Genomic DNA, 5,437 nt, shown 5'->3' on the forward strand with positions numbered 1-5,437 from the left:
CATGTGTCACACCCTAGCTAGTCATGCACTAGAGTGTTGCATCATGTTTATTCTTTCATCAGAAACTTGAAATGGGGATGACAGAACCCCCAGTTCCCTCTGAAACCAATTAGGGTTACTAAAATAATTCTTCAATGAACCTGAAATGCCCTTCTAAAATGTCCATCATTTTAGCCTTGGTTCAGAACCTCTGCCAAAAATGGTGCACACTTTTCTAGGCCATCCTAGGGTTCTTGAGTTAAATCATAACTATTTGAATTTGGGCATTTAAAATAATATAAAATATTTAAATGCTCAAATATCTCCAAACTAAAATGTTTCATGTTGGAAATATTCCAACTATGGACCAGGAGTAGTTTGGTGATTTTTGGAGTTGTCTAGGTATTTTATTTAATTCAACAAAGTTGCAGAAATATTAAATAAAACAGAAAACAGAAAAAAAACTAAAAGGGAGAAGCTTACCTGGGCTCCTCCCTGTTCAGCCCAGCCAGCTGGCCGGCCCAGCCCAGCACTGTAGCTCCCCGTCGTCTTCCTCCCCACGCCCCGAAGCTGCTGCGTGCTCGCGCGCGCGCGGCCGCGCGGCCACCTCCTGCTTGCCGACGCCCCCCTGGCCGCGTGGACGACGCCCGCAGCCCGTCCCGATCCCCCCTGCTCTCGCTCACTCTCCCCCGTTTCTCCCTCGCTCTCTCTCGCTCTCGGCCGAACACCACCGTCGCCGCCGTTCGCCGTAGCCACTGACTCCGGCCACCCCTCGCTCCCCCGAGTAGCTCAGAAGCTCCGCCTCGACTCCCTCTTCCTCCCCACCGCTCCACGAGTCCCCGGAAGCCCTGCATCGCCGCCACGTCGCCGTTCCCCTCTTCGGACTCCGACCACCATCGCCGACGAATTCGCCGTCTCCAGCGCGTCCCCGAGCCCGCTTCGACGCCCACTGCAACCGCGGTGAGCCCCCGAGCCGTTTCCCCCTCTCCTTCCCCTCGTTCCCTCACCGTAGCTGCATCCCCACCTCGGCCGAACCTCCGCCGTCGCCGAGCTCGCCGTCGACGCAGCTCCGGTGACCATTTGGTCACCCCGGCGAGTCCAACGCGTTCACAGAACCCAGTAGAGCATCCCTAGCGCCTCACCTTGCTCGACTTCGAGCTCCCGTGCACGACCGAACCCCGGCGGCCGCAGCCGAGCTCGCCGCCGTCGACTCCGGCCACCCCGACCCCAACGGACTCCGCCAAGAGCCGTGGGTCGTCCTCAGCTTCACTCCGGTGGTCGCCACGTTCCATTTGGTGGCTGAAACGACCAAAACCACTATCGCCGTCGCACTGTTGGTCGCCGCCGGCCAGAACTCCGGCGAGCTGACGTGGCCTAGTTGATTAACCACTAACCCACCACCTACAGACGCTGACAAGTGGGCCCCAGGGGTTAGTCAAAGCTAACCAGCCCGGGGTCAACGCGGGATTAGCCCCTGTGACACTGACGTGTGGACCCCACACGTTAGGTTTGACCCGAGCCAGCTCTGTTGACCTGCTGATGTCACGGTGACGTCAGGCTGACGCAGTAATTGAATTTCTGGATTTAAATTAAATCAGGAAATTCCAGAATATTATTTAAACTTCAAAAATTCATAACTTTTATTCTGTAACTCCAAACTGGACAAATAATATATGAAAAATGATCAGAAAAATCCAATCTATCCATCTGTACCATTTTCATGCATGATCAAACAAGTTAAGCTGATGTTTTAATCAGAACAAGAAAAGGCACTTTAAAAGGCCATATTTGAATTTGGAATTTGAATCTTTGATTCAAATTTGCTCAAACACTTCTGGTTTTAGTTGCATTAGCCCAACACACCCATATTGCCATGTTTCATGCATGCATCATATTGTTGCACATTGTTTGGTGATGCCTGTGTATCGTTATCCTTTGCGACAGGATCTGTCCCCGAGGAGTACCGTGATTACCCTAACGAGGAATCGTATCCGTGCAACGAACCATCAGGCAAGCAACCAACCATTTGATCATATCGATACAATCCCATGTTCTCGCTCCTGCTCTCTTTTACTGCATTAAGACAACGCGATTCAAACTGCTGTGTGCTACGGTAGTTGAACCCATTTCCTCTGCATGACCTGTCATTGCCACAGTAACTAGATGAAACCCACTAGCATGTGTAGGAGTTGATTGAGCCATATGTATGTGTTGTTCCTACCTTTCTATGCCTGCTATGCTTAGAGTTGTGTCAGGTCTGGTTCATCTGGGTGATGGGCTAGAGTGAAATGATTATGTCGGTAATGAGAGTGGTGTGGTGAACACGATTTGGTAAAGGTATCGATGAGAGGCCATGTAGGAGTACATGGTGGGTTGTTTCATTGAAGCCGACCTTAAGCACTGAGATCTGTATGTGTGATTTAAGAATCAGCTACTACCATGCATTGGGCCCGAAACCAATGGACCCTCTCGACTTCTTATTCACCCTAGTTCTCCGTCCAGGAGTTGCAAGTAGTTTCTGGTGTTTGTAGCCTACTGGAGGCCGTGGACAGCGCTGACCGTAGGGGTGGGCTGTGATGCGGTAGGTACGTGGCACGGTGTACCGAATACCCGTTAGGTATCCCGGGAACCCTGTTCAGGGCCGTATGGGAAACCTCGGCCGGACTCCCTACGGATGGAACCTGAATAGGCGATAAACCTGGACTGGAGGCTTAGGTTATTAGGTAGGTCGTGGCCGACACCCACGTTGGGCTTCCGCTTGAAGGTTGCCGAGTACATGTCGTGTAAACGACGATAAGTGGTGAGAGCGTGTATGAAGGAGTACACCCCTGCAGGGTTAACATGATCTATTCGAATAGCCGCGTCCGCGGTAAAGGACTACTTGGTTGCCTATACAGTTCATAGACAAGTAAATGGAAACTACTAAAAGCCTCAAGATAAGTGTGAGTGCCGAGGATGGCTCTTCCGTAGGAAGACGGAGGTGGATCCTCGGTAGTGTATTGAAGTGGTGAGTAGTGGACTCGTGTGCGCAAAACATTTCAAGTTGGAGTATCGTAGGATAGTCTAGCCAAGAGTCAAAGCTAGCTTGCTGCAATAACTCCACCAACCCTTCTTGATACTCTGCATGTATGTAGGATCTGATGTAAGTCTTGCTGAGTACCTTTGTACTCATGTTGCTATAATCTACATTTTTTACAGAAGACGCTGCAACCCCTTCTGATGGGTTCTATGTAGACGTTGACATCAACGAGTAGGCTAAAGACCCAGGTGGTGACCCTGAGCTTGTGATGGACCACGTAGTATAGCTAGGCTTTTCAAGCCTCTTATATTTTACTAGTTGTCTGTACTCAGACAAGTTACTTCCGCTGTTGGCTTGTATGACTGTATGACTTGTATGTTGGGTCGTGAGACCCGTACCTGTGTGTATGATATGTATGGCTCCCTGAGCCTTAAATAAAGTACTTGTGTCATAGAGTCATGTTGTGATGCTTCGTTGTATTTGCACATATCGAGCATATTGTGTGTATGATTGAAATGCTTGGTATGTGTGGGATCTGACTATCTAGTTGTTTATCTTTAGTAGCCTCTCTTACCGGGAAATGTCTCCTAGTGTTACCGCTGAGCCATGGTAGCTTGCTACTGCTCTGGAACACTTAGGTTGGCCGGCATGTGTCCTTCTTCGTTCCTGTGTCTGTCCCTTCGGGGAAATGTCACGCTTTGAGTACCGGAGTCCTGTTAGCCCGCTACAGCCCGGTTTACCGGAGTCCTGCTAGCCCAGTGCTACAGCCCGGACCCACTTGCTGATGACCGACACGTTCGAAGCTGGGTCATGGATGCCTGTCCCTGTAAGTCTGTGCCACTTTGGGTTTACGACTAGTCATGTCAGCCCGGGCTCTTTATCATATGGATGCTAGCGACACTATCATATACGTGAGCCAAAAGGCGCAAACGGTCCCGGGAAAAGGTAAGACGACACCCGTGGGGATACCGTGCGTAAGGCCGCAAAGTGATATGAGGTGTTACCAGCTAGATCGATGTGACATCGAGTCGGGGGCCTGACATACATGGTGGGTTGTCTCATTGCAGCCGTCCTCAGGAACTGAGTTCTGTGTTTGTGATCCATGATTCAGCTACTACCACGCATTGGGCCCGAAACCAATGGACCCTCTCGGCTTCTTGATCACCCTTGTCCTCTGTCCAGGAGTTGCAAGTAGTTTCTGGTGTTTGTAGTATGCTGGAGGCCATGGGCAGCGCTGACCGTAGGGGTGGGCTGTGATGCGGTAGGCACGTGGCACGGTGTACCGGGCGCCCGTTTGGTGTCTCGGGAACCCTGTTCACATCATTTGGGGCTGTGAGCGAAACTCCGGCCGGATCTCCTCATGGATGGAACCCGAATAGGCGATAAACCTGGACTAGAGACTTAGGTGATTAGGTAGGTCGTGGCCGACACCCACGTTGGGCTTCCGCTTGAAGGTTGCCGAGTACATGTCGTGTAAACGGCGGTAAGTGGTGAGAGCGTGTGTGAAGAAGTACACCCCTGCAGGGTTAACCTAATCTATTCGAATAGCCGTGTCCGCGGAAAAGGACTTCTGGGTTGCTTATATCAGTTCATAGACAAGTGAAAGTGGATACTCTAAAATACGCAAGATAAGCGTGAGTGCTATGGATGGCGTTCTCGTAGGGAGACGGGAGCGGATCCATAGTGGTGTATTGATATGGTGAATATGTGGACTCGTGTGCGCCACCTCAAAAAAGTTACTCGCAGTCGTAGTTCAGGATAGCCACCGAGTCAAAGCTGGCTTGCTGCAGTTAAACCCCACCATCCCTTTGTTGATAATGATGCATATGTAGATAGTTCTGATGTAAGTCTTGCTGGGTACATTTGTACTCACGTTTTCCTATTTTATGTTTTTGCAGAGAGACTTCAGTCTCACTAGTATTTCCGCGTGGTCTTCGACGTTTAGCTTGTTACCTCAGCTACGATCTTGTGCCTCGGCAGGATTTGGTAGATAGTCAGGCTTCTCAGCCTTTTTCATTTATAGATGTCTGTACTCAGACATGATAGCTTCCGCTTGTGCTTGATTTGTATGCTCTGAATGTTGGGTCATGAGACCCATGTTTGTAATATCTCGCTCCTCGGAGCCTATTGAATAGATTACTTGAGTCATAGAGTCATGTTGTGATGCCATGTTGTATTTGCACATATCGAGCATATTGTGTGTATGTTATTGAAATGCTTGGTATGTGTGGGATCTGACCATCTAGTTGTTTATCTTTAGTAGCCTCTCTTATGGGGAAATGTCTCCTAGTGTTTCCACCGAGCCATGGTAGCTTGCTACTGCTCCGGAACACTTAGGCTGGCCGGCATGTGTCCTTCTTCGTTCCTGTGTCTGTCCCTTCGGGGAAATGTCACGCGGTGAATACCGGAGTCCTGTTAGCCCGCTACAGCCCGGTTCAC

Source organism: Triticum aestivum, chromosome 2A (assembly GCF_018294505.1).
Source record: "Triticum aestivum cultivar Chinese Spring chromosome 2A, IWGSC CS RefSeq v2.1, whole genome shotgun sequence".
Classification (NCBI taxonomy): domain Eukaryota; kingdom Viridiplantae; phylum Streptophyta; class Magnoliopsida; order Poales; family Poaceae; genus Triticum; species Triticum aestivum.